This window comes from Apostichopus japonicus, chromosome 5 (genome assembly GCF_037975245.1).
Source record: "Apostichopus japonicus isolate 1M-3 chromosome 5, ASM3797524v1, whole genome shotgun sequence".
NCBI classification, from domain to species: Eukaryota; Metazoa; Echinodermata; class Holothuroidea; order Aspidochirotida; family Stichopodidae; genus Apostichopus; species Apostichopus japonicus.
The window spans coordinates 19,591,458-19,615,487 of NC_092565.1; the positions used below are offsets into that span (position 1 = coordinate 19,591,458).

General features: G+C 35.8%; 1 protein-coding gene across 3 annotated transcripts in view; it reads right to left on the minus strand.

The window, feature by feature from the left end:
- Positions 1–2: 2 nt before the first annotated feature.
- The window catches only part of LOC139967955 (major facilitator superfamily domain-containing protein 10-like), a 55,168-nt gene continuing 31,140 nt past the window's right edge, over positions 3–24,030 (minus strand). For 2 of the 3 annotated variants that reach the window (XM_071972197.1, XM_071972198.1), the window contains exon 15: positions 3–9,281. The gene's annotated coding sequence lies outside the window, so the exon portion shown is untranslated. Of the gene's footprint in view, positions 9,282–22,020; positions 22,492–24,030 lie in introns of those variants that run through there. The other variant, XM_071972199.1, reaches the window with a different exon arrangement.

Sequence of the window (24,030 nt, forward strand, 5' to 3'; positions counted from 1 at the left end):
TGTTGCCTTTATATAATATCAACTAATTAGTGTTGCCTTTATATAATATCAACTAATTAGTGTTGCCTTTATATAATATCAACTAATTAGTGTTGCCTTTATATAATATCAACTAATTAGTGTTGCCTTTATATAATATCAACTAATTAGTGTTGCCTTTATATAATATCAACTAATTAGTGTTGCCTTTATATAATATCAACTAATTAGTGTTGCCTTTATATAATATCAACTAATTAGTGTTGCCTTTATATAATATCAACTAATTAGTGTTGCTTTTATATAATATCAACTAATTAGTGTTGCCTTTATATAATATCAACTAATAAGTGTTGTTGTTTGCCACCATGCAGTACATTTTCATTTGTCTTCCAGTTAACTCGGATCACTCAAACGTGAATCCTGTTTATTAACTAACCCCCAAAGTCTCTAGGTCAGATACGGTCTTTCCTCCATTGGTGTTGGAATTGACGTCAATCGAATGCCTTATCATAGACCGACGTCAACAGCAAGTGGTGGTGTCATGGTTATCCTATCACCTTGTTTACTCATATAAGTTCAGTTTGATAGTGTGAAGTGGTTTAGTAGCATGATTAGTTTATGTGCAATAAATTGTTTAATCATCTATATGAAATTTAATACCTGGCCGATGATACCTACGTATGTATGTATGATTGTTAGACGGTGTTATTTACCGAATCTTGGACCTGCAAGCTGGCCGTGGTCGGTTTTTGATATTTAACAGGGATGCTTCACTGACAAGTGTCAATTGCCAGTATGGTGTGACTCTTGTCAGTCTAAACAAGTCACAGAACAGAGAACCTGAACAACAATATGACCCATCATATGAAACAGACAAATCAATCAATCGATTCAATCAATATCAATAAACGTGACAGTCCTTAACCAATGTCAAATGTACCTACTTGCCGAGCGGTCAACCCAGTGCCCTGACATGTGCTTCCGATGGACATCATACGAGTTTTCTGTGATATTTTGCAACTATACCTGTGCACATTATATTTGACCAAAGTGCTGAAAAAGCCTGTGGGGGACCAGTAGAGTTGTATGCATTCTCAAAATCTGCATTTCTATATTTCACTGGGATTTCAATGAGATCTGTGTGTAATGAGACAAAACTCAGCATTGTTGTTTGCAGAATGTGCAGAATGCATCATGAAACCCTCCATGCTGCACATGATAGCTTTAGTATCCCCTTACAGTTGAGTATATACACAGACCTTGTGACAAACAGCAAGCGAGAACTTTAACCCAATTCACACTACAGTTTACATCCGTTGTACAGTTTGAGACTTTGAAAGGGAAAAATCCCTGACCACATTCGCTATAGGATGCGATTTGTTGGAACTATTGGTGGCACTGACCTTTATCTTGCACTGTTCAAGCAAAGTCTTGTTATGTGTTGGGTTAAAGGTTAAAATTATATATTAAATATCAGAGAATGGAGCAATCCATTACATGAGACACTATTGGATTATTGCACAAAGTGAGGATTGTCAAAAATGCCAACAAATTTAAACTTTTCAGATCTTCTTTATGTATATGATAAAAACCTCAACAAAAAGAAGTAGGAACAAAAAATGTCATGGCACAATATTAGTAATGTAATATAATCTTTGTTGTCAAATAGATAGTTAAGGCTTTTTTGTATATATTTATATTTGGCCATTGTTGCCAAAAAATGAAGCTTTTTAATGTGCAAATAATCTACAACTGTAATGTTCTATTTTTTGTTAATATAGAGATGAGTAATATTGTTAGAATGTGTGCTTCTATACAGTGGTTGAGAACTGTGAGGAGGGGTACACAGATTTTTAGTCAAATTTAAACTTAAATAGATGCTAAATATGATATCAGTTATTATGTAGTCTTTGAGATAATGAAGATATTTTAAACGTACTTCATTAGTTACTTCCTCCTTCCTTTTCCCCCTCCTCCTCCCCCCCCACCCAACTGGGCCAGAGGAAAAATATTTTCTGCCTGCCTTTGTTATAAAAACCTGAGTGGACATCACAAACAAGCAGGAGTCTGAAAATTGTGAATTTGTCATACACACAGAATTGAACGCTAAGAGGACATGATGTTGGAGATGTATAGAAGATGAGGAGGTTGAGGATGAAAGGGGGGGGGGTGAGAGGTATGGGAGAGGGGAGGATAATCTGAAACTTGTACAGATTTCACAGGCATATTCATATATCGTTGAATTTAAGAAAGTTCTATTTTATATTACGACATGAAATAAATGAAAAATGGGCCAAATAGTTTGTTTATTGTACCTTTGTTATTTCAGGAATGAATATTTGAAGAAAAAACAACATGACAAACTAAGTCAAACTTCTTCTTGCTTCAGGTACCATGCAACATGCAAATGGTTTTTGTAAGAGATACAGATTTTGTGTACAATTAACAACAAAATGTTGTTTGCTAATATAAAATGATTTTACTCAGCATTTGTAATACATAGTTGTAAATCCCTACATCAAAATGTTATTATTACCATTGAGAAAGAAAAGAAAAAGATTGCTTTTAATATTTATTTATTAAGATCCTTCAATGTATAAATATCATTAGTCATCACAATTCCAATCTAGTACCCAGATACCTCTATTTAATAGAGAAAGGGGGAAAAAATGGCAGAAAAACAAGTAGTTAATGAGTGCTTCATTATCATTTATCAATGCAAAATACCTACAAATGATTATGCATGATTATACATATGCATATATATATTTAATATTCAGATGTTCACTTCCTGTTGCAAAAGTGCTCGATACAGTAGAGCAAGTACATAATATATATAGTATACCTATACGATAAGTAATGTTGTTACTCAAGTTTCATGCCTGCTGTGTGCGGCGATCATCAGACAACTGGACGTAAACATCCGTGAATGTGACCTGAACATGTTATTTCTTCCTAGCACGGTCGGGGGGGGGGGGGGGGTTTGTTGACATGGGGACACTTTGAGATGAGCTCTGTTTTTTTATTTTTTATACTGTCCTTGGTACGTATAAATATATATATACATATATATATATATATATATATATATATATATATAGGCCTATATAGGAATGTTCATCATTATAAGAATGTTCAACAGTAAGAAAATGTAAATAAAATATAATATCCAACAGTACTCAAGAATATATGTCTTTCTTTGTTGAACCATCGTGCCTCATGTAATGTTTACACCAAATCAGTCCATTTTTTAAACCATACGAAAAAGCGAAACAACTTGATGAAATATGACCCTGCAAAATGAGCACAAAAGTCACACAATGCTACCCTCCATAACTTTCAAATGTGGTCTCTAGATACTCATGACCTAATATAACACTCCCCTTCCCCCTCTCCCTTGCCCCTCCCCCACTCGTTCCCCTACATGTTAGTTTTATGACCAAAACACGGGTAAATGATAGGCATATCCATACACATATTTTTTCCCCAACAACATGATTTTATCCACATAACCTTTTGGCATTCTATTATGCATCAAACTGTTAATTGCTTTAATCTGAGCGGAAATTTTACTGTAATACATATCCTGTATTGTCTTGTGACTAGGATTTCACTGATCTGATGAGTCGCAATATCCATTGGTTTTAGTATACCACAACCTGCATTCAAACGTGGTCCTGTTTTGGGAGTTTTTTTTCTTTCTTTCTATAAATATATCTCAACTGAATGACTGACAGTCATGGGTGGAGCTGATGATATAACCGAGCGATCATAAAAAAAGAGAATAAAAAATATATGCTATTCTAAGAAAAAGTACACAATCAGGGAAATTTGACGTAAATAGAATTTCTGAGTAATATCGTTTGGGTTGTTTCTATTGTGCGTAAAACCAGGGAGTTGATATGGAACAACTCCCTGGTAAAACCTTTTTTTTAGTACCAACAGTAAGTTAACAGTATCAGCTAAAGGAATTGTGCACAACAACCAGATTGAAAAAAAAATTTTTTAAAAAAATTTTTTTTTACACCTTTCTAAAAAAATAACAATAAAGCAAGTCCACAATTAGTTATAATGAAAGACAAATAATCTTTCAGCTGCCAGTTAATAAACGTTAATCAACTGTGCATGGTTTGGGCACACAAAGGCACAGATGTATAGTATATATATGTGACCACAAACAGTTGCCATTCTTTAAACATGCCATGACAACCACATAAACAAAAACACATAAACAAAAACAAAATGATGTAAGTATCGATATCATAATGACCATTTCTTAGTCTCCCGGTAGTTTTCTGGTAAAATGAGCTGAGGATAATAATTTTTTTTATTTTTATTAAATTTTATTATGCAAAAATTGTAAAATTAAAGAATGGAATAATTGATAGACTACAAAGCTATCGCTGTTCAGTCAGGATTGTCACTTTGTAGAGCACATCACAAACAGAAAAAAAAAGTGTTGATTAAATAAGCTAACTATTTATTTGTAACCACCTGAAAAGAGATTCCTGTGCATTGATCAATATCATGGCTCTACATATTTTATCGTTTCACTTTTGGGCGTAAACAACTTTTCGAGAGGAAGCATGTTGTTGCTTTCGATTATTCACGAAGATATCTTGTTGCGTCTGGACGTGCAACTTCCTTTCCCTCGTCAATTTAAAAAGAAATTAAAATACAAAATTGATCAACATTTTCCAGTATCAGTAAAAATCTTACATAGTTATGATGCAACTGACATGAGAGTTTGTTAATACCCACCACACCAATGCTAGTGAGTTGTAATAAAATGGCAAAGTGATTCATTAACTTCACAAGTTCATTTCATAAATCCTGAAGTTTTGCCTTCAGAAAAATATTAACAGATGACTACAACAGAAGGGTAACCTCCAGAAGAGTAACCTTGGAAAGACAAAAAAAATTTGTAGAAAAGTGAGAGAAAAAAAACACATAAAGATAAATTAGCTTCAGGTAGAATTGCAAAAAGATGCAACATGAAAATGACCAGTGACGATGGTCAAGAGACCTTTTCTTGGTCTGACTTTGATCTTTAATAGCCTAGTTGCAATTTCATTTTTTCCCCCTCCAAATTAGGAATAGAATTTTGGAGGGAGCTGTTTCAATAATTTTCTTAACTAAAATAAACATCAATTTCAAATGTAACATTAAGCCTATTATACTTTAGTTTGATCCTGGAATGAAAAGAAATGGAGGGAAAAAAAGGCAAAAACTGAGAGGCTTTTAAGAAAAGAAAAACCTTCACTCCCCATGTTTCTTCCCCCTCAACCTCTCCCATCTCATCCCTAATACTCTGGTTTATCTCTTGCCTCTCATCATTCCGATCTACCCCTCCATCTTTAAATATTCAATGATGTACATTGGAATGTGAAGGGGAAAAAAGGGACTTTTTTTGGAGAGAAAGACCTAGGCTTTTTGTCCCTTTTCCATTTACCCTTCTATTTTCTCATCCTCCCTGAATACCAATGCCATCCTCATTTACACTATCTCCTAGTTACCCTCCTTTCTTTGTATACTATTTCAACATTTATAAAATCACAACAGGTAACAGGAAAATGATGACTATTAAAGCAATAGACACTAACCATGTTCACTTTGTCACAATCTATAGAAATCAAGAAAGACAATTAACCAGGAAATGTGATCTGTTTAATAAGACAATTCAAAATGGCACACCAGGAAATGACAAAAAAATTAGGTAAACAAATTTTAAACGTTTGTCAAAATAGAAGGGAAAAAAAGAGTACCATAAATTTGTGGGACACAAAATTTTCAATACGAGGGTTATATGGTTAATCACCTACCTCCGCATAAACAGGTCTAATCAGATGTTGGTTGTAGCCAAACACATATATCTTTCTATTTGGATTGCTTGGGTAAACAATTATTTGTGGCTATTACAAATATTACATGTCCGACAAACGCAATGTTAACAAAGCAAAAAAGGATTAAAAAAAATGCAACTTGTAAGTAAGAGAGAAGTGTATATAATGTTGCCTTTCACATTTCAAATAAATCAAGAATCGAATTATAATTAATGCTTAAGTCAGGAATTGAAAGAGAGTAAAACGATAATTATTAAGATGCATGTGTCTAACAAGGATATAACATTAGAACAGGTAGGTGTTCCATATTCTACAAACAATTTTTGCACAATTTTGATCTGTGGTGTAAAACTGAAAGACATTGATTTTGTCTTTTAACATTTATATGTCTTATGAATAATTACCATTAAAAAAATTACCATTAAAAAAATAACCATTAATAATGGATATATATAACAATATCATTTAATAGGAACAAGGGTAGTACTGATATTTATCATCTTATCGATAGATAAACATATCACCAAAGTATGTATACATATATATATATATATATATCTATATCTATATATATGTATATATATATATATAGTTATATATATATTTATATATATAATCTTATAATCTTAATATCGTAGTAATAATACAATTACGATATTTGTGGTTTTCATTTTATGGAGATCACAGCTAAATTTGCCAGTCAATGAAATCAGATATATATATATCTATATCTATATATATATACCTATATATATATATATATATATATATATATATATAAATATATATGTATAAATACATGCTCTGGTGTTTATTTTAGTTGTATTCAGTGTGTTTTTTATGGGGGTTATATATCTATCATTAAAATGAGAAACCCTCTGAAGTATTCCCATAAGAATGTCACCTTGTATTAAAGTAGACTACAAACAAAACAACTGTATCAACTGAAAAAGTAAACATGGTAACCAAGCACTAGTTGTCTACAAACAAGTGTTGCTTCCACAAAATACTTCCTGGTTTGAGTAATCCTTACTCAGAATTCCCAGTAATTCTTATGAACGCTTCTGTGGTTTCTAATTAAAAACTTGAACTAATTCAAACCTAGCTTAACCACAGACATCCAAAACTGGTCCTTCACAATCATCCAGGCATTAGAGTAACCGCGATAAACAAGCTTGTCAGTGTTGACAGAGTGTCTTATTTTTTTCTATGATGTAAGTAGGAATTCACCTTCTGTAATTATCATAGTAATAATACAATTACGATATTTGTGGTTTTCATTTTATGGAGATCACAGCTAAAATTTGTCAGTCAATGAAATCAGATTGGAGGATACAACCAGGGGCGTAGCGAAGGGGTTTTTGTTGGGGGGGTGTGGAGAATTTGGTTTGCCGACGGATCTGGAAGTGGTGACTGAAATGGGGGACGGGTCTAAGCGGAGGGGGTTTCCCCCTCCCCTTTGGAAAATTTTTAGTTTTGAAACGTCCTTAGATGCAATCTGGTGTATATATTAAGTCAAATTTGATTTGCCGACGGATCTGGAATTGGTGACTGAAATGGGGGAGGGGTCTAAGTGGAGGGGGTGTCCCCCTCCCCTTTGGAAAATTTTTAGTTTTGAAACGTCCTTAGATGCAATCTGGTGCATATTTTAAGTCAAATTTGATTTGCCGACGGATCTGGAAGTGGTGACTGAAATGGGGAGGGGTCTAAGGGTAGGGGGTCTACCCCTCCCCTTTGGAAAATTTTTAGTTTTGAAACGTCCTTAGATGCAATCTGGTGCATATTTTAAGTCAAATTTGATTTGCCGACGGATCTGGAAGTGGTGACTGAAATGGGGAGGGGTCTAAGGGTAGGGGGTCTACCCCTCCCCTTTGGAAAATTTTTAGTTTTGAAACGTCCTTAGATGCAATCTGGTGCATATTTTAAGTCAAATTTGATTTGCCGACGGATCTGGAATTGGTGACTGAAATGGGGGAGGGGTCTAAGTGGAGGGGGTGTCCCCCTCCCCTTTGGAAAATTTTTAGTTTTGAAACGTCCTTAGATGCAATCTGGTGCATATTTTAAGTCAAATTTGATTTGCCGACGGATCTGGAAGTGGTGACTGAAATGGGGAGGGGTCTAAGGGTAGGGGGTCTACCCCTCCCCTTTGGAAAATTTTTAGTTTTGAAACGTCCTTAGATGCAATCTGGTGCATATTTTAAGTCAAATTTGATTTGCCGACGGATCTGGAAGTGGTGACTGAAATGGGGAGGGGTCTAAGGGTAGGGGGTGTCCCCCTCCCCTTTGGAAAATTTTTAGTTTTGAAACGTCCTTAGATGCAATCTGGTGCATATTTTAAGTCAAATTTGGCACGGAAGAAGCTCCCGTTCTCCTTTTCTCTATTCAGCTTTCCTTCTTTCTTCCCCTTCCGCTCTCTTCACCTTTTCTCCTTTTGCCGACAGACCCAAAATTTGCTGACAGCGACCAAATTATTGGGGGGGTGTGACACCCCCCCCACACCCCCCCGCTCGCTACGCCCCTGGATACAACTATATAAACCTTGAACAAACATGATAACTTTTATTAGGCTTGTATTTCTTTGTTTACAGAGTGAGTACCACTTTAAATTAGAGAAAGGAAACAAATATAGGTAATTAATAATAATAATAATCATCGTTATGAAAGGATTTTACAATGCGTACATATCCACTCTGCTGTAGAGCCCTCAAGCCACAAAGAAAAACAACCAATGGCAATGTCACTGTGAAGCAAGGTCAAGTATAATGATTTGATGAAAGAAGGGGTGGACGGGACGGGGGTAAGGAAGAGAAGGGGCATAGAGGGGGAGGGGTTGACATTAGTAAGATTGCATGGGACTTCACTAGTTTTCAATGCCAATAAAGTTCAGGAGGAGCAAAAATCCTTAAAAACTTATCAGGTTTGGATTTTTGCTTCCTTGCTTACGTGTCTCCTCACAAGCTAAGCACTATCCCTCCACCGTGTCTAGAGTGAACTGGTAACCTTTTGACACTGTGTGCGCCCTCTAGTACCGGACCCCACCAGTCAATGACCTCCCCTTCTCATTCTACCACTCCAAAGTGTTTAGAATGTTTGGTTCTCGACTCGGAAAGTGGTATACGACCTAACGAAATTGCTTTCACTTCTGGCCATTGTCAGATAATTTTTTAAATTTATTTTGCCAGATATTTTGTCATTTAAATGAGGTTTCTTTATAATAATAAAAAAAAAAAAAAAATAAAAACAATGTTACTCCTCCCCCAAAAAGATACACAATTTTAACATAAATTTGAAAAAATAAAAGAAATATCATTTCCACAAGTTGTAAAATAAGAAACAGAACCTGGTAGATCTGCGACCTCTTCCCTTTCCATCAAATCCAGCCTTGACGTTTTTTCCTATATTTAGATTGGACCAGTCTTTTTTTCCGCAAGAATGTCCCTCTGTTCAAATAATTATCTAAAAGTACAATGGATACAAAAAAAGATCAGTGAGACATGATAAAAAATGCTTTCTGAAAAGAAGGGAGAGGTTGAAAGTTTCCTGTTTTTAAGCAAATACACAAGATATCAAACTGTTTTCCCAAAAATTTTCAGGGAAAAAGTTTGGAGAACACAAATGGGAAGGGTTTTTTTGGGGGGGAGGGGGGAGGTGGGCTTGAGCAATCTAGCTGGATTGTGTAAGTCCAATTTCAAAGTAAAATGAAGCTACTGGAAACTTGACAGGTCTTTTGTTTCAAATTCCCATATCTCACAAGCTGTATTTCTATCACAGCATTAACTGTGAGGCATTTTTCCCTGAGTTATTTCGGTGAATGATTGCAACACACCTTCTTTCATTTTACCAACAAGGTTGGTATGTTTAAATAATCAATGTTTATCCGTCAAAGAAGTAAAGATGGTCTTCAGGTCGAAATAAATGCATGTCATGAAGAAATGGTACTTTAAAAAAAAGCCATTCATTATAAACACTTTGGCTAGAACTAGAACTTCAGACCAGTTTTTCAACTTTGTTTTGGATGGAAAAATAAGCCATAGTGAATATCTTTACAGCTTCTGGAACAACGTAACAGAGACCATGTGGGCTGCATCCAGGATTTTAAAAAAAAGGACCAGGGCTGCGTCCAGGATTTAAAAAAAGGATGGGGTATGACCCTGTTGCTGTTGAAGTCAGAAGGGGGGGGGCAGGGTGGATGGTTGTATGCAAAAAAAGAAAAATCTTAAAAATGTTGCATTCTGAGGCATATGAAAGCTATAAATTAGGTCTAATAATTAGGTTACCAGCAAAGTTGTGCTAATAACCACTTTTAAGTTTTGTGTGGGATTAAAAAGAAGGGGGGGGAGGGTTGCACACCACTGCCAACACCACCCCTCACCCAGTCTGCCTGAACATCCTTTTTTCCCCAAATGTGGGAGAAGAGCAGCAAATGAGAGTAACAATCTCTGTTGTGATTCCAGTGCAATGTTCAAGGGCGGAGGGATGAGCTTTTACATTGATGAAGAAAATTTACAAGGCAGAAGGATAAAACTTTATCATAGGAACGAATAAACAGAAAGTTTGATATATAAGTATGGGGGGGGCGGGAGACATTGGGATGGGGAGATGTAGGATGGGGGAGGGAGTAAAGATGGTGGATGGGGGGAATGGAGAGATCCAAGGTGGGGAGAGAGAGGGTAGATGGAAGATCGGGAGGGAGCACAGATGGATTGTGGGGGGATGGAAGGGGAAATTTCAAAGTGCTGACAAATGAAAAATTTGTTTCGACCATTGAAAGGAAAGAGAAGGTACCTAAACAAAAATACCCAATCTGTTTCTTTAAAGATAGTCCCAGCAGGAACAGGGCAGGTCCAAGCTATTTGCACTGTGACGTACGGGACATTTCAGAGACTTAAATGTGTCTAAAAGTTATAAAAAATCTATTTTCCAGAAACTTTTTCAGGTTTTCATATTTGTTATTGCTGATACTTTATTACAAGCTCATGAAGATTTCCTACACTTGCTTTAATTAGGTCCCATCTTAATTAATATGCAGTGTGACGTACGGGACCAGAGAATTTTGTGTTTTTTTTACTAAAGAGCAAAGCTGAAATCCCTCTGAAATTAGGAGGGCAGTGATCAAGCTGTTATAACTAGTGAATAGCCTAACCTTCCAAGAGCTAAACTGTAACATATTAGAAAAAAATATGAAGCCATTCCAGTTCAGTGATTACACAAATGAAAATTGTCCTGTGACGTACGGGACATGTGACGTACGGGACAATTTGTCCATATACAAATTGGCTATGAAAACTCATATTTTTATTCCTGAATATACCATAACAAGCTGATTTCTACATAAAAACATTTCTTTGGATATGCCAGAACAATGTCATTGGTAATTTCATGCCATATTTCCTTCTTTCTGGGATTGAAAAGAGCAGTGACTGTACTTGTGAGATCATTCCACTACATAAAACATAGAATGTGTAAAGTATTAATCTACTCTACACATACATCAATACTCACAACATCAATTCTAGCTTTGGTAGACCACAAATCATTCAAGATGAAAAGTTTTGGTGCAAAATTGTTTTGGTATATATACTGTACAACACTGTATCATACTCCCTACTATTGACCCTGAAGTTGAAATATGATCCATCCCATTCAAAACATACCAAAATGTCCACAGTAACGTCCACATAACAACGTCAACGTAATGTCCATCTATTAAACTAGTACAACAAAGAAAACTAGACCAAATACTGGTTATTGAACAAACTTATGAGTGATTGTCCTCTGCAAAAATTGGGCAAGCGAAACTCTACACTTGTAACTAAAAATCTCAGTGTCTATTATCTAAGTTCAGGACACAAGAACATTGTTGCACGTTCATGATAGTCACACTTCACAATACAGTAGGCATACGACTCCACATTCTTAAAGTCGTCCACATTCAATGTCAATGTTGAATAGCACTGTAGATGATTCTGTATCCAACACACACACACACAATTGACTTCCCGATATTTTATTGAACAACACCTGGGCTGTTGGTGGTCATCACTCAGTCAATAATTTATTTGGTGCCATGATGTGCTCTTCAGGCATCCAGGGATTATAAGTTGCAACTACCACCTTTCAACAAAATAAATTTATAAGCATTGGAAGGTTTCCAGTACAGTTTAGTTTGGTAGAAAAAAAGGATCAGGAGGGACACTAAAAGTCCCCATCAAGGACCCTATAGAGAGAGAGAAAAAAACTGAAGACACAAACACTCAGACCCGATAACAATGCTTAAAGTGCTTGTCCTAAGCATTCTTAAACCCATTGACACTACTTGCGTACAACTTTCTCAGGCAAACCATTCCACTCATTCACAACCCTTTTAGAAAAAAGTTATGCCGAATATTAATCCTACTATGTGACTTTTGGAGTTTAAGACAATGACCTCTGGTACAACTACTGTTAGCAAACATGAAAAAGTCGGTAAAGGATAAATTGTCAAAACCATACACAATCTTGAAAACCTGGATCAAGTCCCCACGTAACCTCCTAAGCTCCAGTGTGGTGAAACTTAACAGTTGTAACCACCTATTATAGGGAACACTCTTTAAGGAACTACAGTAATCATCCTAGTAGCCCTCCTCTGGACCTTTTCAAGTACTTCCTTATCCTTAGCAAAATATGGGTTCCAAGCCTGCACAGCATACTCCAGATGAGGCCTAACCAACTGCCTAACCAACTACTTGGTCCCCATTGGAGCTCATGCATGTTTATTATGTATAAATATACAGGGTTTCCCCCTATGTATGTCCCGTACGTCACATTTTGTCCCGTACGTCACATTTTTAAATTTGATAATTAGATTTGCAGTGAACATTATTTCAAAATTTTTGGGATGGATTTTGTTGAGCAATGTTCTTAATTAGAACTTTAGAGAATATCACCAAAAAAAAATTGTTCTTCATATCAAAATTTGAAAAGAACGGGTGAAAATTGTGACGTACGGGACATCGATATTTGGACACTAGCTAATTAGCATATTTAATTGATGAACCCCCAAACATAATATGTCAAAATTATTGGAAGGAATGGTGTATCATGTCCCACATAACTCATATTCAATTAGTTCATATTGCTGGCAGGGAAATAGGATTCCAAATGTCCCGTACGTCACACTGCAATTTGAATTTATGCAAATTAGCAGGCTGTAATTGTTTGAATAGGCAAAAAATTTCAAAAAAATTATGAAAATCTGAAACTTCAAAAATTCAGCTTTGACATGACACCAAATTTAGGGTGCTCCAGTAAAGTTTGAAATTTGGCTTCTAGGGATACAATAGCTTGGACCTGCCCAACAATGGAATCAGGCAAAGAATTCAGATCTCCACAAATGAAGCGATACATGTATAGCGCACAAAATTGTCGGTACGAGGGACTTTCGATAGACTGACTGACTGATGGTCGTCCAACTGTACGAGAATATTAACGTGATTTGGTACGAGAATAATATCAATTTATTTTGGTCACGGTGACACAGAGTGACGACCTCAGCGTAAAACACACCCCGAACACATCAATAAGGCCCGACCACGCCACCGACACAACTGATGGGTTCTGGCTACTCTCTACCGAACGTTCTCCAAGTTCAAACCGCCACTGAAAAACAAAACTTTGGGGGAATAACCCAGCTTCAGATAATGAGTTTAGTCAAAGTCCACTATTTGGGCAATTGTGCATAACAAAAATATGATATTAAATGTGACCTTTAAAAATCCTCCACAATTTGCAAGAAGGCAGCTGATACCTGGTACAACCTTTCACCAAGACGAGTAGGAAGTCATTATTCCCAGGATACGATAGACCCAGCTACTGGATCCAACGTTGTTGTTTTGATAAAGGAGCACTTTGCTACAGTTTTATAGACTTATAAAGCAAATTAGCAATATCAACTTTTATCAAGAAGACAAAGACATATATATAGATATTAAAAATTGTTAAAACTATTGGAACCTTTAAAATTTCAAACTAAAATCTACAAAGTCTATATGCCCTAGCATTTGAGAATCATCTTATGATGTTACACATTTCTTGTTTTTTTTGTTCTGTTTTTGCTAAAAAATGAACATTTCTGAGAAAGTAATTTATGCTCCAGTTGCAATCGAAAAGCTATTAATTACTCAGCCACTTATTTTGTATTTAGTGGTTTATTAAACACACACATACAAAGCATATTAATTATCACAACTTGAAACATTCCAAATAATTAATTTGTTACTACGTGATAATTGAACCGTGACTAATACAGGAAACATTAATTACATTGTTATGGTATGTTATTATGCATGTTTGTTGGATCGGGGGGGGGGGGGGAATAGGACTCAAAAAGTTAAGGGAAATCGAAGAAAACGAAAGTTCAAAATGTTGAGTAAATTCAAAAGAAAAACAAAAAGAAAACAAAAGTGCACAAAGTTGACTGATATTAAAGAAAAAAACAGACAAAAACAAAAAGGACAAAAACTTGACTGAAATGGAAAGAAAAACAAAACAACACAGAAAATGAAAGTACAAAAAAGCTTAGTGAATTCAAAAGAAAACAACAGAAAAACAAAAGTTGACTGGAATCCAAAGAAAACCAGAAGAAAAAAATATTACAAAAAGTTGATTGATATCAACATCAAGCTGCTTTAGTCTGGATATGGTACCCTTGGGATTTTATAAACATAATGCCAATGCAGAATTAAAATTATGAATATCTCAACAAGACAAAATATATTCAGTAACAAGATATCACAACAAAGGTTTCCCATTGTCATTAAAGGATTAGATAGGTATATAGGAATAGATATCTAAATTACATGCAAAAATAGAAAAGAAATCCTCCCTGAAAATTTCAGTGCATAGAGTTTCTGCATATATTGGTAGGTATCAAATTACAATGAATTTGTAGTATGAAATATGATGCATTCCAAGTAGGATTTTTTTCCTCCAAAATTTGAAGATGAATCTTTGATATCCATATTTGGCTTCACTAAAAATGGATTTGATCAAAGGAAGGACAAAGGTTTGCATTTGATTATTGCTGAATCATTGGATACCTGATCACCTGTATATGGGATCACTTTCAGTTTCAAAAAATGGTGTAATTTAAATCACGTGGTTAATGACAACCACTGGGTGCAGCATGTGATCAAAATGATTAGGAAGAAGACCACCTGCGTAAGGCGTAAAGTTCAAGCAATAAAATGTTGCAATTCAAAAAATCCCTCTAACAGATCACAATAGATTTAAAATGATACATATATTGAATAAAGAACATACAACCATCTTTGAGAAAAGTCAATTCTTTCCTTTTTATTGTTGTTGTTGTTGCAGAGTCATATCTTGTTGCTAAGGTTTTGTGGTCGTCCTTGTTGTTGTTGTGAATTATTTCTTTCTTTTTTTTGTGTGTGTGGAAGTGGGAGAGGGTTACTTGCATCTTATATATGTGCACATGATTAAATTATCCATTTTATAAGGCGTAAAGTTCAAGCAAATAAACTGTTGCAATTCAAAAAATCCCTCTTACAGGTCACAATAGATTTAAAATGATACATACAGTATATTGAATAAAGAACATACAACCATCTTTGAGAAAAGTCAGTTCTTTCCTTTTTCCTTTTCATTGTTGTTGTTGTTGCAGAGTCATATCTTGTTGCTAAGGTTTTGTGGTCGTCCTTGTTGTTGTTGTGAATTATTTCTTTCTTTTTTTTGTGTGTGTGGAAGTGGGAGGGGGTTACTTGCATTTTATATATGTGCATATGATTAAATTATCCATTTTATAAGGCGTAAATTTCAAGCAAATAAACTGTTGCAATTCAAAAAATCCCTCTTATAGGTCACAATAGATTTAAAATGATACATACAGTATATTGAATAAAGAACATACAACCATCTTTGAGAAAAGTCAGTTCTTTCCTTTTTCCTTTTCATTGTTGTTGTTGTTGTTGCAGAGTCATATCTTGTTGCTAAGGTTTTGTGGTCGTCCTTGTTGTTGTTGTGAATTATTTTTTTTCTGTTTTTGTTTTTGTGTGTGTGGGAGTGGGAGGGGGGTTACTTAAATTTATATATGTGCATATGATTAAAAAATTTTCATTTTATGAAAAACTTTTAAGTCATCAGTTATTGAAAGAGCAAAAACGAATCATCAAAGTTTGGTTAGATAGTCGTGTGCTTCATTCTTCCTTTTTATGTTTGTTTGTTTCTTTCTTCAATTTCATTTTAATACGATGATGGTAATAATTCCTAACAAAGTGACACTAAAGTTATCTAATCAAGTTTCATTTCCAGTATGTACTGAAGAAAAAAGTAAGAACATTTCAAAATTTGCTTGAAATCTCTGAAAATAAATAAATACCATCAAATGTCTGGGCGACAGACCATATTGAATTAAAAAAAGAATCAATCAGTAATTTTGCTAATTAATGATTCATCGATGCTAATTAATCACAATCTGAAGGAGGCCGTTATAGATCCAAGTGAGGTACGGTTTATGATCTGAAGTAAGCAGTTAAAGAGAGGAGATAACGGTTGACCATTTAGTCCACTAAATTACTGTTTGGACTTTCCTAAAATATATATATATATATATTGGACTTTCCTAAAAATATATATATATATATATGGCAATACACTCTGGGGACAGAGTAAATGTAAACATCCTGCCCAAATTGCCCAATAAGTTTGAACTTTGTCACATCATCGTCAAAATTATCTGCCATTTCAAGTAATGTTTGGTCAGCTTCTTTATCATAACATAACATAACATAACAATTAATATTTATATAGCGCTATTCCATCTAGATCATAGCGCTTGTGACACAGACACAACCTAGCATGGAAATAGGTGAGTCTTAAGATTACTACGAAATTGAGAGATATTGTCAGTTTCTCTTATAGTACGAGGGAGATTGTTCCATGACTGTGGACCGGCTACACTGACCGATTTCTGACCCAAGACCTTGTTCGTTCTAGGAACATTCAAGCGGGTTATGTCATGAGTAGAGCGGAGAGTTCTTTGAGGAGTATAAGGTGACAGTAGATTGGATAAATAAACAGGTGCAGCATTGTTCATGGATTTAAAGACAAAAAGACAGAGTTTAAACTGAATCCTTTCCCTTATTGGCAGCCAGTGGAGTTCTTTCCTAGTTGTGAAATATAAGCAATCAGAAAAAAAAGAGAAAAAAAAAAGTGTTTGGTAAAGGTTAGTTTACACCTTCACACTGTTTACAATGAATCCTAGAAACCTATTAAACTATAAAAAAATCTTGCAAGCTGTACACCTACTGTATTAACAGCTCAATAACAAAGGACCATGACTGCTGCTGTAGTATCACAACATCCTGTTTGTTACCACTTCAACTATTGCCAAAACAATCCTGCTTTTATTTGATCGGTACACAGTAATTATCAGTTTCGTATCACAGAACCAGACAGACTTCACACGCTATTTGGTGACCCTATTAAAATAAGGCAGAAAAATTGATACTTTCTTTTGAAAATGGGGTAGTAGATATTTAGCACAGAATTTGACCAAACATGCCTTAATATGTATACACTAGAGGCTACTTTGTGTTAGACACACACGATTCACAACTTAGTTGATTACTATTGTTCTTTTTTCAGTTTAGCCCCCAGTTTTTCCCCCTTCTTTGACTCTTTCCTGTTTGAAAACACCGTTTTCTATAGAGACAACAGTCTGGATTTGCTTCTCAAATAGGTAATGGGGGGGGGGGGATGGGGAGAAAATGCACAAGTATAAACCCAACTCAACCATTGGAGGGCATATCTCCCAGTTCCCCACCCCCCTCCCCTTCCCAATCGCAATCAACACCTATCTGTGGGAAACAAAATGTAGGGCTTGAGAGTAAGAACACCCACCCAAATGACTGTCAAGCAATACAGCATTCCAGTTGGTAAAACCATGGAGGTTTTTACCTCCATGGTAAAACATGCTTGCAATGTTCTAGGAAATGACTTGAATTGCCCCACTAAGCATCAAACAGCAATGTGGCAAATGGCTTGTGCAAACCAAAGTTACACTAACCACTCACACGAATTGGTGAAAGTGAATTACCTGTATCATTGCATCATTGCTAGTTACAGAAGTTTTTAACCTTAAGTACTTATATTCAACATGAAAACAACTCATTCCCACCCCCGTCCCCCACCCCCAGGGCTACTCTGCCTGACACGTTTGATTCCCATGGGTTCATTCTGGGGGCATCCAAATGGCAACAGTCTGCATCTGCTATTCTATAGAAATCAGTGGCGAGCTAGGGGTATTGGTCAAGGGGGGCGAGAATGGTCTGTAGGGGCGCTTCGGACACTATCTAAGCGAATCGCCACCGAAATTTTGAGTAAAGATACTCCCTAGATCGCCGGAAATGACCCTTCCGTGCCTTGCTAATTTGCAGATAAATGAAGAATAAATAGGTGTCATCGCCAAAAAAATGTGACAAATGTCAATAGGTAGATGAGAGCGCAATAAAAAAGTCAATAATCGCGAATAAGTAAAAAGTGGTAAGAAGCTGAAAAGGGCGCCAGCAGTCCATTTGGGTCGGTCAGGGGGGACATCCGCCCCCCCTGACTGTATGGAACTGTATCAGAAATGGTGCCCTTAACTTACAATTCTCATCACCCTGCTATTTTATTTCCCGGCTTTCATTAAGCTGATTCAGAAACTAGAATATCAGGACGTTTCAACTGATTGCTATACTGGTAAATCAAGAAGTGGTATTTTTTTTTTTTTTTATGTGCAATTCAATATGAACGAGAGTTCAAAATATACCGTCACAGGAAGCACTGAAAGGGAAAAAAAAATACAAAATCTTGATATTGTATCCATCGTACGACCATCGTACCACCAAGAGACATCCACTGTAGAAGCACGTCAATGATACTTATCGTGTTAAACCACACAGCAGAAAAGATTACATCATACACAGCCTGGTTACAGTACCCTACGTTCGATAGGTTGTGTTAACTTTTTGTAAACCAGCTGTGAATTTTAGAGCCCTCTTGAGAATCTGTCTTGATATGGGTGAGAGAGAGAGGTGGGTGGAGACAGAGGGGGGGGGGTCTGGAATACCTACAGATCTATCCTTGTCTGCAAAGTGCTGTTATCTTCCACTGATATGTGTAGCGCATGGCCCCAGGCCATCTAGCTCAAACCAACATTACTGATGAGATTGAAAAGTTAAAACCTCTCCCCCACCCCCACCCCAGCTGAGATGTGAACCTGATGCAAGGAATTTTACAATTCTCAGAAAATATGAACATGACTGTATTCTTTCATCTATAATAATGTAAAGCCGCAATGTAGGTCGTTACTCTCCCTACCCCTTGCCCCTCCCTACCCCAGATCTCCCATTCCCTCGGTTATATAATATTTATAAAATGACATCACTAAGTGACGTCATCCAATACTGTACTCCATCGCAGTGAAGTCACGCGGTTGTCGCAACTTCTTGGTTCATACATCATCGATGGGGACAGACCATCGCATTTCACCCCACACTTATCTTCAAGAAGAAGTCCTTTCCATTCCCCCTCCCCCCCCTCGCCGTAACCAACTTTCTCACCCATCATAATCTTGAGTAATCCTGCTTTTAGTACCCCTTGGATACACTTTTCATTACTTTGAATTTGGATATTCTACAGTATGTTCTTTTTTGCTTAGTGCCTTCCTTCAAAGAGGATCTTCTCTCTTTACCCACTAGAAACGTAAAGTGACAAAGTCGGGTGGGTGTGCTGGATCCATCTGTTTGTGACTTGGTGAAGATTTACTTAATTTAATTCTGGGCAGGGACTTATTTATTATAAACAAGGACACCACGACGTTGATGTTCATCAGGGTTGCTGCAAAGTTCACAGGTATAATTGATTTATTACATTTATTTAATCTATTTAATTGGCGCCTTATGTCAATCTTTACCCTTATTGGTACCCTTGATCATTTTTAAGTAACTGATTCGTTTTTAATATTTGTTGTTTCGCATGTTTGTTGAGTAGAGTTTGAGAATGTTGTAATATTCATTTATATACCATTCAAACCTAGTCCATCTTTTCTTTCTTATTCGTCGAAACTCTCAGGAACTCTTTCTGCCAGAATAATTATAATAATAATAATAGTAATAATAAGCAACAGTTATTTATTTTTTATTTATATTTTTACGACGCTTTTTTTACGACGCTTAAGCGACCACAAATGTGGCAGAAACCCACAGGGGCTTATGGATTACAACTTACACGTCGGGTGGCTTCCAATTCAACTTTTTTACTCAAATTTGGAATCTTTACAATTTAGAAAGTCATTTCAGATGGGAAAACAGTAGATTGCTCTTGGATTAAAACCCACCTTACTATGACCCGGCCGGTTATCGGACCCCGAACCTCCCGATTGCTAAGCCTCATTGCTTCAAATGCCACCTTTAACTTTATGACTACTGTTAAAGGTTCCCCACAGTTACAAAATATAATGTTGATCTTAAATTTCCTTTATTGATGGGTAGGAGTTTATTTACAGAAGTGGACATTTTCCAAAGACTAATCGTCTGAACTTCAAAGGACTGAACCAGTGTATATCAACAGTTTATAGGAAACAGTAGCTTGTGACTTTATTTTTTATCAAACCTTCTCTCCGTGTTTCTTGCCCAAAATGTGCAAACAGGGTTCAAAAGAGATCAAAATATTCATTTGATTTGTTTCTTGTTTTAATCAGTTCATGCGAGTCCTTCGCATCTGATTCACTACTTCTCAAGGAAGGAAAAGGATAATATAAATATGACAATATTGTTTTAAGACAATCAATCTCCCTAACATGACACAACAAAAAACAAACAAATATTAACTCATCATAAAAAAATTACATTGAAACAGTAGGAAATGTTGATGGGAAATTATCTGGAACTGATAGGAAGGCAACTTCCTTGAGGAAGAAGAACGTACAGGAAATAGTACACTACATCACCATGTCTGATTTTGGACTTTCATCGACAGGTGAATGGATTCCTGAGTTTCCTGTTGTAGAGCATTTCCGTGAGAAGTACTCTTCGGTCATTTTGAAGTATCTCATGGCCATCCGTAGTTGAAGCTCATTGCAATGCTTAGTATTACAATCACACCCTAAATCCCCACCTCCCCCCACCCCCCCCCCCCCCCCACACATCCCCAAATGATCTGAATGATCAGATGAAGGAAGGAACTAATAATTTTGCTGGTTTTCTTTCTCTTTAAAAAGAAAATGAAATGATTATATCAACTTATAATAAAATAATCATAATAATAATTGACTAGTGTGACTGGGATGTTATTTTTTCATGTTGGTAATGTGTATTCCAGTGACTTCATTGACACCTAGAAGGGATTTCAATTTATGCAGGTTGTCCTCATTGCATTAGTGAAAAATAATGGATAACATCACAAATTGTTGCACAATGTATTTATCTGAATAAAACGAATCAAATTGAATGAATGAAAACATCTTAGCAATGGAAAAAAGCTATCAAGATGGGGGGGGGGGGGGAGAGAGGGGGCAGTAGGCCCAATGTGTTACTTTTCACTCACTAATTAGAACTGACTTTCGACTTTGTTCTCCCTTTATTGTTTTTAGAGTAAGGTAATAAAACCACAGAATGAACAATAAGTTGGTCCCCAAGACACCCTTTCTGATGTATTGGAAATTAAAGTCAATCAATACTGATATTAATAACTAATCAATACCATGATTACGGGATTTTAATATTCACTATATATATATATATGTATATGTATATGTATATGTATATGTATATGTATATGTATATGTATATATATATATATATATATATATATACATACATACATACATACATACATACATACATACATACATACATACATACATACATACATACATACATACATACATACATACAAACATGTTTATGTATATATATATATATATATATATATATATATATATATATATATATATATATATATATATATATATATATATATATATATATATATATATAACCAAACTCAACACAAAGAGACAAGTTATGAATTCATCCTTGCTTGCTGTGTTATATTTAATTCAACAAGCGAAAAAAAGGAAAGACGTGTCTGATATTTAACGTAAAGCTGGCTTTATTAGTGCTGACATACTACGACGTACTGACATAAAACAGAGAGACAATTTGGTTTAGGAGTTAGCTATAAATTACTTTGACTTTTGTTGACCTCAAATGACTTATATTACCTTCACTAAGTACGATAGGCTTCTTGTACCGACTAGGCTGGCTCCACATGCTAATGATAAAGTTCAGAGTTCAGACTGTGACCCCAAGGTCATCCCAAGTGATGTTTGACCTCCACCAAAAAAAATGAGATCTCGGAGGGTTCTTGTACTTGCAGCAGTGAATTCACACAAATAACGTACATGAAGTTCATCCAGTGTTGAAACTTTGTTGTTATTGGCGTTTTTCAAGGGTTTCAGACTTTGACCTCTCTTGACCTTAAGTGACATCCACAAAACAATAGGGTTCTTGAGCTCTCTTAAGGTGGATCTTTATACAATGTATGAAGGTCAACGAAGCATTACTGATCCAGTTGTCATATTTAAGATGTTTTCAGACTTTTCCCTCTCCTGACCTCAAATGATCTTCGACCAGATAAAAAAAAGAAAGAAGGTAAACAAGGATTGATGTTACCCATACAGAGTATGAAAATCTCAGTATTTTCTTAGAAACAAATTTTGTTATAATATCATGAGATGCATTTGGAACTACATCCACAACTCTTGCTGTCATTTGCATATATATCAGTACAGTTGCCTTTCATTACCATTTTACACAATGCAGGTAACCACAGATATATGATGGAAGCTGTACTTTACTCGATGTTAACCATTTTGTTACGCAAGATTCATTTCCTAAAAATTCCAGAGGCATGTTAAACGGTTCATGTCATGAGACCACAGGAAATGTGGATTAGAAACAGGGAAAAAAAAAACTAACACGAAATGTTAGGAAACGGAACTGCCAAGCACTTACAAATGGCCAACAATACAGGATGGAAAATCTGAACAAACTTTAAGGAGTTTTCTTTGCAACTTCAAAACATTGACTAGTCACATTGACTGACTAGTCACGATTTAATAGATTGACTAAGTTAATTGGACCAGACTGACGAGTCACATGGACTAACGAGTCAAGTTGACTAACTTTACTAATCACATGGACTAGATTGACTTGTCACATTAAACTTGACTGACTTGTCACGATTAAATAGACTGACTAGTCAAACAGACTACAGACTAGTCACATGGAATAGATTGACTTATCACATTAACTTGACTGACTTGTCACGATTAAATAGACTGACTAGTCAAACGGACTAGATTGATTAGTCAAACAGACGACAGACTAGTCACATGGACTAGATTGACTTATCACATTAACTTGACTGACTTGTCACGATTAAATAGACTGACCAGTCAAACGGACTAGACTGACTAGTCAAACAGACGACAGACTAGTCACATGGACTAGATTGACTTATCACATTAACTTGACTGACTTGTCACGATTAAATAGACTGACTAGTCAAACAGATTACACTGACTACTAATTACATTTACTAGATTGACTTGTCACATTAAACTTGACTGACTTGTCACATTGCCTTGATCGACTGGTCACATAGACCAGATGCTGATTGACTGGTCCATTGTTTAGGTTGACTAGCCACATGGCCTTGATCAACTAGCCACATGGCCCTGATCGACAAGTTACATGGACTGGATTAAAAAGTCACATTAACTAGACCAACCAGTTATATTAACTAGACTGACTAGTCACAAGGACTATATTGACTAGTCACATTGTTTAGGTTGACTAGCCACATGGCCTTGATCAACTAGCCACATGGCCCTGATCGAAAAGTTACATGGACTGGATTAATTAGTCACATTAACTAGACCGACCAGTCGCATTTACAAGACTGGCTAGTCACATTGTTTAGGTTGACTAGCCACATGACTAGTCACATGGAATACATTGACTAGTCACAAGGACTAGACTGACTGGTCACATGGAACTGGACTAACAAATCACATAGACTCACTAACTCCTGATTTAACAATAAAACAAATCAAGAAGAAAAAGTTGCAAATTTTGGTATATTTTTGGGGGACTTTCCT